This window comes from Aythya fuligula, chromosome 5 (assembly GCF_009819795.1).
Source record: "Aythya fuligula isolate bAytFul2 chromosome 5, bAytFul2.pri, whole genome shotgun sequence".
Classification (NCBI taxonomy): Eukaryota; Metazoa; Chordata; class Aves; order Anseriformes; family Anatidae; genus Aythya; species Aythya fuligula.
In genome coordinates this window covers 45,853,322-45,869,015 of record NC_045563.1, presented here as the reverse complement: position 1 = coordinate 45,869,015, position 15,694 = coordinate 45,853,322, and the positions used below count along the sequence as shown (strand labels likewise).

At 55.4% G+C, this 15,694-nt stretch overlaps 1 protein-coding gene across 2 annotated transcripts in view; it reads left to right on the top strand.

The window, feature by feature from the left end:
• Positions 1-2,452: 2,452 nt before the first annotated feature.
• The window catches only part of SLC25A22 (solute carrier family 25 member 22), a 38,376-nt gene continuing 25,134 nt past the window's right edge, over positions 2,453-15,694 (top strand). Inside the window, exon 1 of one of the 2 annotated variants that reach the window (XM_032189155.1) lies at positions 2,453-2,511. The gene's annotated coding sequence lies outside the window, so the exon portion shown is untranslated. Of the gene's footprint in view, positions 2,512-14,958; positions 15,019-15,694 lie in introns of those variants that run through there. The other variant, XM_032189156.1, reaches the window with a different exon arrangement.

Below are 15,694 nucleotides of genomic sequence, written 5' to 3'. Positions count from 1 at the left end.
GTACATGGAATCTCTGGTAGCCCATGTCATTTGTTCTTGCCTGTAGTTTTGATGTACGCCAACAGGGTATTTGGTTTTTCCTCCAGTTTTGGAGAGATGCATTAGGGCATATTGCTCTCATTGGGAATAATAATAATAATAATAAAAAAGCACTTACCTGTTTCATGTCTCTGCATGATCTGCTAACCCATAAGTGCCTCGAGGTACTTGCTGTGTTACAGCTGGGTCCCTTCACACCTGCGGGCAGGAATACGGAGGTGAGCTTGGCCATGCTGCATGGAAATGTGGAGGAGAGTCCAGGGGCAGCAGGTCCAGGCAGCAGTACGAGAGGGGGAGGGTAGTGCCAAGCGTTACGGTTACCAAAGGTCTGTGCTACAACCAGGCCAGGCGACAGGAGACACACGTGCCAAATCCTAGGCAGTATCATCAGGGGGATCATCAGGACTTGTGCAGATCACACAATGAAAGGGAAGGTAAGTCACTGCCCCAGAGATGTGCTGGTGTCTGTGCTTCCCTGCCGAGCAGCAGCCGCTGGGCTGGTGGCCCTGGTGGCAGCAGAACTTCTTGTAGCAACACCAAAGCAAATGCTGGGCTGGGAATGTGAAGGTGCTCATGGAAAATCAGAGCAACTGCCCCAGTGCCCTTTTCTTCAGCTGACTTGGCATCAAATATTTGAGCTGGATGAAGTCAACAGAAAGCATGCTATTTGCAGGCGTGTTATCTTTATCAATAATCTCTCTGAGGCACAGTAACTCCTTCTTTAAACCTGTAGTTGCTGTGGCCGGGAAATGCTGGTTACATTGCCATACGTGGTTGAAGCAGAAAAAAAAATATTTGGCATTTATTTTTTAGTTCCTATTTTCCTCTCTTCTTTCACAAATTGATTACAATTCTTGAAATTGACTGTCATCAGAGACGGTCAAAATAAAATACAGGGGAAATTTGTTCTTTTTTTTTTCTCCTCCTTTTTGACTGCAACGTCTACACCTCTGTAACTCTCATTGCCAGACCCTCTTCCACCTCCTAGAGCCCTACAGCCCTCCAGCAGCATGACCCAGGGCCACAAACAGTGCACTTCCCAAGCATCCCATGCCCTCTGCTTCCAGCTCCTGCTAATCGCAGCACTCCTCTAGCCACCAGGGGCTAACAGGCTCAGATAAAGTGCTTCCAGCCCATACGTGGCTTAAAAATTAATAAAGTTAATTGGTGAGAAATGAAAGCCTAAGCAAAGCTCAGATGGGTTTGTTAATTATAAAACAACACAGACAAAGCCTGGCTGTGCCCTGACAGGGGTTTTACACTCTTGACACAGCCCCAACAGTGAAGGGGTGCACAGTTCCCAGTGAAGGACCTGAAGGGAGCGTGGACGGGGCAGTCAGCTTGCAGGGGCTGCACTCAGCTTGTCTGCTGTAGGCCAGACAAAAATGCTACAAAGCAGCACACAACCACGGGACGGCTCTGTTAAGGGACAGGTGATAGCTGTGGTGTTTGGAGGACTGGCTGGTCCAGCCGTGACCCTACAGAGCTTGCTAGGAGGCAGCACAGAAGCTACCCCGCCAGTAGATAAGATTTCCTGCTGATTGGTACCCTAAAGTTTTTCTTCACGCCCATACTTGACTGTGTTATGCTGCTCTTAAAAGGGAAAGAAAATCCAAATCCCTTCAAATGCACCATTTTCCCCCAAAAGGAGGATCACAGCAGCTTTCACTGGGAAAGGTATGGGGCAGAGCCCCAGCCCAGAGCTGCCTTGAGCTGAGCCCGCCATCCTTGTTGGTTGTGTGTTGTTAAAATAAAGCAAACAGCCTTTGGTAGAAATCTGTGTCCATTTTCTGAACTCCGCAGAAATAAATTGTGTGTTCTTAAAGCTCACAATTTCTTCTTCTTCTCCTGTAAATCTGTGTGGCCCGAAGACCCATGGGGAGAGCCTGATGCTCGTCCCAGATCTCAGCTCCCTTGAAGAAACTCTGTGCCTGGGAAATGTGGGAGCCAGGCAGGCATGGTGAAGGTGGAAAATTTGGCCTCCATCCTTCCTGCCTCGCAGTAGGCCCGTGCTTTTGACACAAGCTGGTGGCTGCGTTGGGAAGGCGGGACAGGATCCTCCTGCACCATTTGCTCATGGAACAGCGGAGCAGCTCTTGCCTTTTCCAGAGAGGAGACGGTGGAACTGGGAAATGCGACAGGGTAGGAGGGATGCTCGGAGGAGAATATCACGGAGCATTTTTTACTCTCGGGAGGGAATGAGGGCTGAGTAGGTGGTTGCCATCCGCTGTTCCACGACTAGGTGGCAGCAAGTGAAATAGTCCAACAGCACCTGCCAAAAAAGCCAAAGGGAAGTACTTTTTTTTTTTTCCCCCGCTGTGCATAGTTCTAAAGCTGACTCATTGCTGTGAAATGTTTGAGGTCAAAATATAAACGTTGTGCTCGGAAAGTAATTGGGTAAATTGGTGGGAAAACGAGCCGCTGAGCGCCAAGCGAGCACGGAGCGCTGAGCGGAGCTTTCTCAGGCAGGGGGTGAGTCAGGCAGCACTGGGGCACGAGGGAAGCTGGAGCGGGCAGAGGGAGCGCGTCAGACATCGGGGACACGGGGAGACCACGGGCAGGGGTGGCTGCTGCCCCGATCCCTCCTCGGAGCCGGGAGGATTTCGGTGGTGGCCCCTAACAATCAGGCAGCACCATCCAAAGGCAGAGGAGACGCAGGATTCCCACCCTGGGCACGTTAAGCTTGGACACATCTGCTCTGCCCCGATTTTACCAAATGTCTCTGCAGAGAGCTGTAGCTGGAGGCGTCTTCCAGCACTGGCTGTGAGCAGGAGGTGAGGACGCAGCACTCTGGGTGACCCCGGGCATGTCCCAGCCCAGCCACAGCTCTGCCAGGGCTCTGCTGGGGCTCAGACCCGGCCTTCTGGAAGTGTTGAGCAACCCCAGGTTTAGACACAGCAGCTCTGTGTGTTCAGGAGAGCAGGGCTCGTGCAGGGTGTGGCTGCAGCCCCTCTGGAGGGCCCTATCTCCCCACTGGGCACCTGGGTGATTAGGCTCCTGATTGCACTTTGTTGTTCTGATAGAGGGAAGCTTTAGATTGCAGCGGGTAGGACAGGCGAGCTGGCTGAGGGATGTTGCAATCTTCCCCTTGCTGCTTAGGGCAGGCTCGCCCTCCCTCTGAAAGCAGTAACACCTATCCAGAAGAGGGACAGATGTTTTGGCTTTTCTTCCCTCCAAGCTGGAGAAAAAGGCAATCCTCGTGATGCTCAGCTTCTCCCCAGGGACGGAGCTGAGATCGAGCAGGTGCTGTGACGCTGGTTGGAGCTGCTCCCTCCCAGCACCGCTTCCCAGGCAGGTCGCTGGCCTCTGGGGCTGAGCGTGTCCTTCAGCAGGCGGCTGGAGAAGATCCTGCTGAGGCTCTGATCCTGCTGTGCTGAGAGGAGCAAGAAGACACCCTCAAAAACCCCTTACGACAGATGATTTGGTCACAGCCCAGGCAGAGAAGAGAAGATCCCGCTGCTTAACAAGATATTTTCTGACAACCGCTGTGTGGCGATGATGGCTGGAGGGCAGAGACGGGCAGAGACGGATCCATCAGCTTCCTGGGGAAGGAGCTAAGGATCCCTCAGTAACATGGCTCTGAAAGGGCTGGCAGCATCTCCCAGCTCTGGGTGAGGCAGCGTGCCCAGGAAGCTGTAACCCTCCCTGCAGAGGTGTTTCAAGGAGGGTTAATGCAGCCATAGGACTCTCTTAGTTGCTGGAAGGACAGATGAAGAAATAAGCTGGGGAGAGAAGGGAGCAGGGTAAAATCCCAGAGTAAACGAAACCATTTGCAAATGCTCAGCCGCATGCCCTGGAGGAAGAGCACGATGCTCCTCTGGGCTGTCATGTCCATAAATCCCTCTGCAGTGGGGCAGGTGGGGCCTGCGGGACGCCGTGGGGCAATTTCTCAAGGGGCCGAGGGGCTGAGCCCTGCCAAAAGGCTCCTGTGGCAATAAGCGCCCGCAGCCGCCAGCTCCCTGCCAGCAGCCAGGCCTGGAGTGGGACCTGGCAGCCGATCTCGCAGCCAAGACAGCTCCATTCATCAGCACTCGATAAACAAAAGTGCCCCGCTCCTTTATCGGGGAGATAAACGCGCAGGGCAGGAGACTGGCTGCTTTGTGCTCCCTGTGCGGAGTGTGGGAGGCTGCCCCGGCTGCCCAGCGGCACCGAGGCACCGCTGCTGCAGGAACCAGCGGGGAGAGATGTGTGGGAACGGGGTCACGGGGTGGCAGGCATGGAGAGATGCTTATCTGGGGTAGCTGTTCCTGCGGGCACGCTGCAGGAGCTGGGCCAAGGTGTGAGTCAGGTCCTGAGGCATTGCCGGCACCAGAAGCCGCTTCACAAAGGGGAGAAAATCCCCTTTGTGAATTTTTATCCTTTTTTGGCTTCTTTATGGTCAGTGATGGGAACTTGAAATTCTTTCTGCTTGCTTTTTAAATTTCTTTTCTTTTTCAGAGCCTAACGATGCTGAGCCTCAATCCTGCTTTTGCTGGAGAGCAGTGGCAGGAGGGTTTGCTGGCCAGCTAGCGAGGAACACTTGTGTGATCCAAGCATCAGGGACTTTCCCCCTGTTGTTTGTCGGGCATTTGAATCAAGTAGCTGCTAAAAATACAGCTGCAGCCTCCCTCCACCGAGTCATCACTCCATGGGAACAGACAGACCACCCTTGCTGGCAGTCCTATGGTCTTTGGGGATGACAGAGGCAGGCATGGGGCAGAGCTGTCCCCTCCTGTGCCCCAGTCACTCCTCACCTGCATCCTCTTCCTCTCTCCTTTCGTACAGGTGTAGATGTAAGGCTGAGTGTCAGCACCAGAAAATGAAACCAGACCTGCTGGGGCAGTGGTTTCTGGGTGATTCCCAGCGTCCAAGCTGACTGCCAGCTTTGAATCCATGAATCATTGGATTCATCTTTGAATCAGCTAACACTCCTTCGCTGCATTTTTCGCGGTCGGATGCCGGATGCCTCTCACATCACCCATGTGCTGTTAACTCTGGCAGCCTACCCTATGATCCTAATGAAGAATGAGATTGAGCTTGTTTGAGATTGATTCTTCCTGAAAATGACGTTGACTGGTGTTAGCAGTACGTTACTGCCTCTCCAACCTTTATCAGTTGAATTGTCTACCAGCACTCTGATTACCATGTCCAGGGTGGCCACCAAGGCAGCAGTGACCAAGCTCATCAGATCTGTCTTTTTAGTGTCGGTTTAATCCCCACACTCATCGCGCATCTGGGGATTTCACGGGCACTCTGTGATTTATTAAAACAGAAAGCAATGCAAATGGGGAAGGAAGCTGCAAAATGCAGCCTCGTGAAAGCCTCTTCCCCTGCCAGCAGACTGAACTCGCCCCGTTTCCTCAGCAGCACCAAAACAGCCGGATCCTCTCTGTCAGCCAGGCTGACGCTTTCCTCGCCTTCCGCTCCGACAAGCCAGGTGGGATTTTGAGATCTCAATTCCGCACGGGGAAAGGGATGGGGCAGAGAAACACGAAACCTTTCCTGCCCTTCTCTGGGTGGCTGAACCGTGCCACGCAGTGGGTTTCTCTGCACAGGAGGGCCTGAGCTCTGCTCCTGGCCACGTGTGGAAGGGCAGGGGGTGCGAGCCCACCGCTGCGATCTCGCCCGGACCCCTTGTCGCAGATCAGACAGCACAGGTTGCTGCTGCTTGTGAAGCTCCACTTTGTACCCAGCAGTTTAAAATTTTGTCTTGTGCTCTGTCAGGAGAAAAAAAAAATATGTTTGAGAGCACAGGAAACCTTGACAACCTGGCACTTGCTGAATGCGAATTCTCTTCCTCTGCTTTTTTTTTTATCCCCTCTCTTGAAGGCTGCCAGAGGAAGCGGGTCCTTTGCTCCATGCAGGTTACAAAGAGCAGTTGTTCTCATGCAGCAGAACCAAAAATAAAAACGGGTGATTTTGCAGTCCTATTAAAACTCAGCTTAAAGCAGGCCAGCGTTAACCTCTTCTGTGCCAGGGGACGGCACTGTCCAACCAGCCCATCTACAGGATGGCAAGATACGATAAACGGCAAAATCTGTCCCCAGCTACCCACACTGAGTTTAGTTTGGCTTTTGTCCGTGTGAAACCTACTGATGTCTTTGTGAATCAGGGCAGAATGGGGACCCAAGGAAGGCACAGGCAGGGCCAGATGCAGCCCTGTGTCCCCTCGCATGCAGCTCATTAGCATTGGCTTGTGATATTTCACCAGCCCCTGGTTAACATCTTTTTCTCACCTTGGGTCACGGGTCTGGCTGCGATAACAAGCTCCTCTCATTTTCAGGCACATGCACCTCTCTGCCACGTCTGGGCTGTTCGTCACGTCTCCCTGTAATTGCCCCTTGTGTGTGTGCAGCGTTCTTGGTAGCCTGAGGTGCTCCCCCATCCTTGTAGCTGCTCTTCTCTGATCACCCCCGATTTGTTGCACACCCTGACTGTGTATTAGTGCTCTGCCAGCTCCTGCAGGTGAACTCATGGTGTCTTTTACAGCGTAGTGCCAGGTGAACGATGCTGTTACAGAAGCGTTCCCTGGAGATCTTCCCTTCGTTATGGCTGTCATCCCAAGGGCCACAGAGGTCTGCCTGGCTGCTGCTGTCCTCCTGGTCTCCTCCGTTATTTTCCAGAGCTTGTTGAAACAGTCTCAGTGGTGTTTGCTTGTTTGTTTTGTGAAAGGAGTCAAGTCTGAAGCCCCTGTGTCGTGTTTTTCCATCTGCAGCTCATCTCCATGAAAACCCAGCCTGACCCTGAAGAAAGCATCGGCTCCTTATTCCTTGCATACCTGGTGGTTTGTGGCCCAGGCTGCATTTGTGTGTGGCTGGAACAGTTTTTGGAGGAGCCCAGAGCCCGGTTCTTGTTTCTGGGCCCCTGGTTGTCTGAAATCCTTGGAGTAGCACAGGCATATTGCTCTCAGACACCACACTAAAACCCCACTGTGTCCTTTCTTTTAATTCTGCTTAAAAAAGCGATTCCCTTTGCCTGACATGAGCTGTCTTTCCAAAACCCCATCAGCTTTCTGCTGGCCAGCTGTGGGGCCACCCCAAAGCAGGAGGCCTGGCCGTGGCTGGCCTTGCTCCTGTCTCCCCAATGCCCTACACGTGTGTGCCTGCGTGAGGGTGCCGCAGCCCTTTCCGCCTCCTCAGTGCCCATCAGAGGTGTCGTTCCCAGTTTGCAGAAGTGAGAAAATCAGAATCCATCTGTTCCAGTGCAAAAACTGGGCAAAAACAACAGAAAACAGCGCTTTCCGCACAGCACCTCGGGTGTTTTGGCAGAGCTGGTGCTTGGGGGAGACATAGGAAAATTGAATTAATTGTTAAAAGAGGGGTACGGCCCCTCGGTGGTCGCTGGCCAGGACATGTAGGGTGTCACCTGCTGCTGGCAGAGCAAGGGGCTCTTCTCAACCCCCCTGCACCACCCCGATACTGCCCTGAGCTTACTGAAATGTGAAAACGGAGCCTGCACGTGGCCTGGAGACGTTACAGCTGGGCAGCCATGCTCAGCAAGGGACAAAATATCATCACCCATGTGATGACAGCCAGCCTGGCCTTTATTTTGTGGACAACAGCAAGTTTTGGGGGTTTTGCTTGTTATTTTACCGGGGCTGGAAGGATGCTCGCCAGGGAGCAAGATGACGGACTGGCGGGTTTGGTGGGCACACCACCTGCCATTTAACGGGGGGATGGATGGCCAGGAGGGTTTTTTTTTGCCAGAAAAATGTCAGTTTTCCAGAGATTAGGCTCAGTGTGGGTGCTGTTGGGTCTGGAGCCCTCGGCTGGGGACGGACTCGGGGGGCGATGCCCCAGGACCCGCAGCCGCGGGGCCAGGCTCCTCCCCGGGGAGGCCGGCGCTGATCGCACCCCCCCCTGCTGTAAGCGATTTGCCGTGAGATCCCTCAGGGACTATTTCAGGGGGGCCGCCTGTGGCCGGCACAGCCAGCGGGCTCCCCACGGCCCCTTCCCGGCAGCGGGGGAGGCACGGAGGCCGCGGCCCGCTCCGGGCCCGTGTTGCTAGGGCGACGCGGCGGGCGGGGACGGGCCCGGCGCTTTTCCTGCAGCGAGCACGGCCACAGAGGGCAGAGCTGAGCCCCGCCGAGCCCCGCCGAGCCCCGCCGAGCCCAGCCGCCAGGCAGGAGCTCCGCACCCCGCTCCGCACCGGCCCCCGGCCCCGGCGGGAGCCGCCGCCGCCCGGCCCGGTAAGTGCGGGCGGACCCCGGCCCCCGCCCGACCCCATCGCGCCCGCCCCGATCCCCCCTTCCTCCCCCTCACCGCGGCGCCGCGGCCTCCCCCGTGCCCCATTTATCCCCTTTTATCCCCCAAAGCTGTGAGCTGCCCCCCCGGCTCGCCCCGAGGGCTGCCAGCCGCCCCCCTCGCCCCCGGGGTGCGGGTCCCGCTGCGGAGAGTGGGGCCGGAGCCACGTGTGGGGCGAAACCCAAACTGGGGGGATGGTGCCCGGGCCCCCCAGGCTCGCTCGGATCTCCCCACGGGGCTGGGGTCGCCCTGGGTGGGTGCTGGGGACAGTGGCGACCTGCCCCGTCCTCCCTTTGCCCACACCGGAGAGCTGCGGGCGACACGTGTGCGGCTGGAGCCGTGCCCCACAGCCCACGGCCGCCGCTCGCCGCCACCCACAGCCACTCGTGGCTGCCTCCTTGGCTTCTTTCTGGGGCTGTTTGTGGGGTCAGAGCGTCTGCTGCCACCCGAGCCAGGAGGACGGGCAGCCCGAGCGCCGCCGGGATCCCGCCAGGCTGTCCTAAGCCAGCTCGGCGCCTGGTGGAGGTGGGTCAAGGTTATCGTGCTCTGCCCCGCGGGGATGGGCAGCCTGGAAGGACAAGTAGGTTTGGGGTTTCCTCAAGGTCACCCTGGGAAGGGAAGACCCCAGGCATCCTCTTTGCTGTCGCTGCACCCCGCAGAGCTGCCGGGCTCCTGCTGGGCGAGGGCACAGCCGTGGATATTGGATTTTCCAGTGCCGCGGGCCTGTCTCCTGCAGGGGTGCTCTGCATGGGGTTCCTACGTCTTGCCGGGCTGTCAGAGTCCAGCAGACAGCAGGGCAGGACTGGATTTACTTGTCCCGAAATCTTGGTTTCCTTGAATTCCTCAAAAATGGAAGCGGTGGGGCCAGGTGGGGCAGGGGCTGTCAGCATCAGCGGTTTTTGTGTAGCCCCCCAGGGGAAGGGGCCTCATCCCCGCCACGCTCGCTGCCCCGAGGACGTGACCCGTCGCGGTGTGCCCGCAGTGATTGGGATCACTGCAAGCCATTGGGGCTCGCCTCTTGCACGCCGTTCTTGGCAATGGGAAGCAAAAGGCAATCAAACTAGAGTGGTACTTGGCTGATAACAATATATCATGTGGGGCTGTCTTCTTAGCCGCAGCTTGTGTTTTGCTTTCCAGGCTGTTAAAAGCTGTTATAAGGTATAGAGGAGGCCTGATGGAGGGAGATACTCAAACCTCTTCACCGGAAAACAAACACCAGTGTTTAAAGAGGATTTGTGCCTGTAGGATCTTGAATCGTGTACTGCTACCTCTTGTCGTTTGTGCAGGTACAGTTTTTCTCCCTGAGTTTTGTTTCCAGGAAGCCCACCATGGTGAGGCACGCTGGATTTTGGCAGCCGCAGCAGAGGTGGATGGCCGAGTTGGAATACGGAGCAAGCCTGCCTCGTAAATTGGAGCACGGCACAGCTCAGAAGGAAAGCCTGCTGTCTTGTTTGACGCCCAACAATCTTGTTAATGTCTTACTAAGATGCCAGAGCCCCGTGCGATCCTCCCGCTGCCATTTTAAGAAGGGATAGTGTGCTGTGTTAAGTTACAAGGAGGTAGAGACCACTGACAGCCTGGCAGGGTCATATGCTCCCCTTTTCCTGCCAAGACACACGTAGTGGAGAAGAGAGGGGGAAACACCTACCTGACCCTGGCTGGCCAAGGTGACAGCAACATGTATACGTAGAAGCAGTCCCCTGCTCACTTGTGCTTCATGTTTGTGTCGTAGGATTCTGGCAGGGCGAAGGTGTGATGGAGACAAGGGACAGAGGAAGAGCTGCTGGGGTTTGGTGTGCCCTGAGAGCCTGGGAGCCGTGAGGCTCTGGGCGTTTTTTGGAGTTGTGCTCCATTGAGGGTGCCACGAGAGGGAAATTCTCGCTTAGGAGCTGCGAGCGTTTCATGTGCCTGCATAATTGTTCTTACGTAACTGTCTTTGTGCCAAAAATTGTGAAATATCGGGAGGGAGAGCTCTTCTGGATTAGGGCAGCAACGTTTTTAGGGGGAAAAGTAGACATGAAAACACTGCGCTGTGCTTGGAGGTCGTATTCTTGATGAGGGAACCAATTTACAGATTCCTCTAGGAACAGATTTTCCGTGGGGAGTGAAGCCTGATCTAGGTGTGTGACGACTGCACAATGCTGTGGAAATAGCTAATGATCCCTTGACACTCTGGAGTGACTGACGTGACTAATACTTTCTCAGCAAGGAGCGCCTAGGTGTGGTGTAGCGCTGCCTCGTCTTCCCTTTGGGTCCTGCCTGGCAGGAGCCAGCTGTGTGCTGGGCTGGGGGACACTTGTTCTGCAAATGCTGGCAAACCTCTGAACCACCTCTTTCACCCCTCTCTGTGTCTTTTGGAAGCACAATGCTCTGGGGGAGCAATTGCCAAATTCACCGTAGCTGCTGAAAGGCAGCGTGCCCTTGTGAAATATTTGGGGTGAAAGGCGAGGGCGGCTGGTTGCGTGGCAAGAAGTTGAGCAGCACTGAATGCATCTGCAAAGGCACTCGAGTGCCCCTCGGTGCTGGCCCACAGCAGCTCTGCCTTGCTCCAGCACAGTGCTTTCCTTTGTCACTCCATCCCTGAGCTAACCTGGGCAGGGAACTGCAAAACTTTTGCCCCGCTAACTTCCCAGCGCCAGCAAGATCCCTCGCACAGGGTGGATCTTGCGGTGGGCTGTTTCTGTCTGCCTGGAAGCACGCTGTGCTGCCAGAACGACGTAAAAGAGCTTTGAACTAGGCCCCAAGGCTGAAGGAAGAGGGGAAAAATGCAAAACATTTTTGTTCAGTTGTTAGGAGATCCCGTGCTGGGGAGATGAGGTGTAGCCAAACCAGGTTTGGAATGGCTGGGAAGCTCATTTGAGCTTCCTTGTGGTCCTGCTGGCTGCAGCTCATGCATATCATAGCAGGGTGCAAATACACCATCAGGGGACCTTCTGCAAGTCCTCCTTTTCTGGGCTGCTTCAGTGCAGATAGGCATTTCTCCTAAGCCCGCCTACTCCCTGGCTGTCCTTTTATCAGATTTTTTTCTGTTGTTTTTCTGTGTTTTTTTTTTTTTTTTTAATTATTTTGTTTTTCCCCAGGAGGAAGTTTCCACACATCTGCTGGCTGGTCAGTGGCGTCCCAGAGCTGTGCGCCGTGCCCTTGGCTGCAGTAAATCGAGGTAGTTCTGGCAGAGGCAGTGCAGCAAATTCGGTTTGCACCAGCTGAGGCCGGGTCATCATGTGCGAGCCCTCAGGCTACGGGGAAAAGCCTCTTCAAGTCTGTCCCTTACAAGTTTGTCAATGTCCTGTTAGGCTTTCAGGCAGACGTGGTTATGTCCCAGCTGCCTGCACAGCCCTAACTCTGCTGCCAAGTTTAAATTTTATTTAATTTTGACAGTTTGCAAGGAATCCAGCAGATTCCAGGATGGGGAGGGATCTCTCGGTCTCCGAGTCCTGCCTCCTGCTCTTGCAAGGACGTAAGGACTGGTTCTTTCTTTTCCGTCTGCGTCACCTGATGCCTTACCACTGCATTGTGGGGAAATGCAAAAGCCTGCTTAGAAATAAATACCCAGACATCTGCACCACGAGAAGGTAGCAGAATTGGATGCGTAGCAATGCACGAGCTACAGATGCTGCCTGTGCAAGCCAGCGTTGTATTTATTCGTGACTCTGGCACACAGCACACACGGTACCTCTATTTTAGGGTGCATTCCCAAGGACTCCAGCATGGCAGAATTTTCCTACCCCCTTCTGTTTGCCTCCAAGCACAAAGGTAGGGTGCAGGAGGAGCGGGCTGAGCACCCGCTGTGCAAAGGGTGTTGCTGTAACCTTGCGGTATGGCTTGCTGGGAAGTTCCAGTTGTTAAGATAAACCAAGAGGGGCACAAAAGCTTTAGAAAACAAGGCAGAAACCCAAATAAACCCGATGAAGAGACCTTGCCACCCTGGGTGGTTTGGATTTCTGTCTGGCAGTTTCCTCTGACGCATCTGCACATAAGAAAGCTTTGCATACTTGCTCTCTTACGAGGGCTGCCCACACGGAGATTATTTGCTGGGGAAAGGGAAAGGCACCCGGGCAGGAATGCTTGTTCTTAGTGTCAGAGGAAACGTGATGGGATGCTGTTTGTTTAGTTTGTGAGGTCTATGTTGATCTTGATTGAATGCAGCCCATGGCGAGCTACTCCCAGGAAGGCAATTTGATGTTTGTTTTGTTAAACCTTCTCATAATCAGCTCTCGTTCTCGTTTCAGTGGTGCTGTCGTGGGTGGGTGGCGATGCCTTGTCAAGTCTCCCTGTGTTGTGCGCCTTCCTTTGGCGCTGCTGCTGGTGTGTGGTGCACCAGCAGAGCCGTCTGGATTTCATTCCTTTCCTGGCTGTGTGGCATTTGTTGATTTTATTTATTTATTTATTTTAATTTAGAGATTAATTTGACAGAATGGCGTGAATTTGAGCAGCCGGAGATGCCCCAAGTCCCGTCAAAGCCAGTGCTGGGCTGTGCCTGCCCTACCTGGGGGCTGGCTCGGTGGCTGGAGCTCTTGCTTCCAAAAACAACAAAGGAGGTGTGGTTTTGGGACAGGATATTTCAGGCGCTAACCGTGAGTTTGGGTGCTGCTCCCTCCTTTGCCACAGCCTCAGAGCGTGACCTTGGATGAGTGGTAAAACGTCCCTCTGCCTCTGTAGCCTGCAACAAGCAGGAGCAGCAGCCCCGCAGGGTTTTGCCTGTTGTATGCAGTTGCAACAGCAGCTGCTGCAGAAGGTGTGATCCAACAGTATGAGAGCTCTCTGCTGGGCCCTTCATTTTCCTCTTTCGTTTGATGTCAGTCTTCCCAAGCACAGGGACAGCTCCCTTGTCCATGTCCTGCGTAAGCTGAGCTCCTCTCTGTAAGGCAGCAGCAACACTTGTTGGTTCATCTCATCCTTCGGGAGCAGCTGTTGTTTGTGAAGGCTATTTTGTCGGGGGAGCAATTCTTCTACAGGACATAAAACACGTTGCGTTGGCCTGAACCTTTTCCCTGAGCTGTCCTGCGTGCTTTGTTAGCAGCTCACTGTATGCCCATGGGCACCAGTTGCCCGACAGAGGGACTTTGTGTTTTTTTTTAGCTTTTTCCTTTCTTGTATTACCTGTCTCCTTCTGTGCCGTGCCGGCAAGCGGATGAGCAGGACCGCCTGTGTTTTTGTTTGTCTGGAGCCTCCTAAATATATTCTCTCCCTGCCGGGTACTCCTCGCCTGCCTTGCAGCCTGCTGGAGCCTCTGCTGATTCACAGCACCCTGGGCGAGGAGGGATGGATCACGCCGCAGACTCCGGAGCTGTCAGACAGCAGTTGCAGCCCCTTGGCGATCCTCCTGCCCGTGGCCGAGCACGGGGAAGTTTCTGTGAGGAGCTGCTAACCTCTGGAGGAGCAGCGTGACCCGTGCGGGGCTGCTGGCGAGCGAGGAACCATTTTGCTGTGCTCCCAACAGCTTTGGCGTGAGCCAGCAGCTGAGAGGGGAGGAGAAAAACGTGCTTCGTGCTGCAGGAGCAGAGCAGGTAGATTCAGGCACCGGTACAGCAGAGGGACGGGCAGCAGCAGCGGCGGTGTCCCGGGAGGGCTGCCCTGTGGCGGAGAGGCGAGGAACACCGATCAACGTGACACTGAGCTGGCACTCGGAGCGTTTGGGAGCATTAGTCACAGCCTGCCTTCGGCAGTGGGAGGTGAGGACATATGCTGCCGTCGTCGGAAAGGTTTGGGAGGCTGGGAGAACATCCGTGTGTTAGCCTCTTTGCTCTCCACACCCATCCTGGTGCAGAAGGCAGCAGCCACGCAGCCGTGGCCGGGCGTGAAGGCTGCACACCAGCGTCTACGAGCTCACAGGGGAGCCCTCCGTGGGGAGTGACAGCCCTCAGTTGTCCCACAGCCCCCACGGGGCTCTAGGTCTTCAAAGCACCTTGTGCAGCACCCAGAGGCGCTCATGTCCTGGGCTTCCCAGGAGGGATTCTTGTTCCGTTTTCCTGAGGTTCATCAGTGCTTTTTTGTTTGTTTGTTGTTTTTTTTTTTTCTTTTTTTTTTTTTTTTTTTTTTGGCATGGGGAGCCAGGGGAAAGGCCTGGTGGGAAAGGGGTCTGGCTGGTTGCTGGGGGACAAAGAGCTCCCTCCTCTTTGGCAGTGTCATGGCTTTGTGCCGGGCTGGTGCCTGAGTAACCACAGCCTCTGCTGGGAAACAGGCTGACACGGCTTGAAAGAGGGCTAAAAACCCCTCCAGGGGCTTAAACACCCCTCGCATGGCTTCCTCGTGAAAATATTTGCGTCTTCTCTGCCAGCTCACTGCCGAGGCTGAGTGCAGCCTGTACCCGTGGCTCGGTGCAGGGGACGAGCCGCGTTGTCCTGCAGCCCTGGGTCCCTCGGGGTGCCTGCTAGGAGCTGCTGGCTTTGGGGACAGAAAGCATCTTTAAAACGCTGCGCAGCTCCCACGGCGTGGTCCTTGCTGCTGGAGAAAGGTGATTGCTTTGGGCCTCCTGGGGACAGCTCTGCTGCTGCCACACGCACGTGGTGTTGGAAGGAGCGGGAGCAGAGGGGAAGAGCCCCTCTGCTGCTGTGCTCTGTCACGGTCCCCTAGTGTCCCCTGGCAGGAACATGCGCAGGCTTTGCAAAGGGCTCGGCGAGCACGTGTCCCTGGAGATGCAAAGCAATACGAGCGACTTCCTCTCCTCTTCCTCTTCCTCTCCCTGCCTCGTGTGCCTGCAGGCAGGCACCGCAGCGTGGCCGGCAGCGCCGAGGGCTCCCCTCCGGTGATGGCAGAGGTGAGGGACCCGCGTCTCGGGGGCTGGCGAGGGGGGGGCTCCTTTCTGAGCACACCCCAGCCTGGCCGGGATCGTGCGTTGCCCTTCCTGCCCTCCTTCCCCGTCTCCCTTTCCCTCCTTGCACCCAGGGCTGGATGGAGGAGCCGGGCTTTTTGCCCGCTAGCCGTGCAGCTGGGCTGGGCGAGCTGTAGGGCCGAGTCGCAGCGCTGCTGTGCTGCTCCTCCTGCAGCCTTGTCAAGGCAAGCGCCTTCCCCTCCTGCACAGCTCTTGTGAAAGAGCCTGGGTTTGTTGCACCCTTCTCTCCCTTTGCCCTGGGGGCACGCTGGGCTTGTTTGAATTAATGTAATTAGCACATGCCTTATTAGCTCGCTAAGGCACAAAGAGCTCGTGTATATTTGTAGCCAGGTTAAGCAGCCCCTATTAATTTAATAACCGTGTCCTCGGCGCATGGCAACAGTTAACGGCTGGCGGTGACTCAGGATGGGGCAGGATGGAGGGAATTTGGGCAAGGTATCCGCGTGCGGTTCCCTTTTATTGTGTTGTGCTTTTGTTAACGAGCAGGGCTGCGAGGGGAATTAGCAGCAGGCAGGGTAGGTGGAAGGAAGCTCGCCCTGCGCACTCGCTCCGCAGCCAGCCTGCCGTTCTCCTGCAGCCCCCGCTGGGGGACTCGGACAGG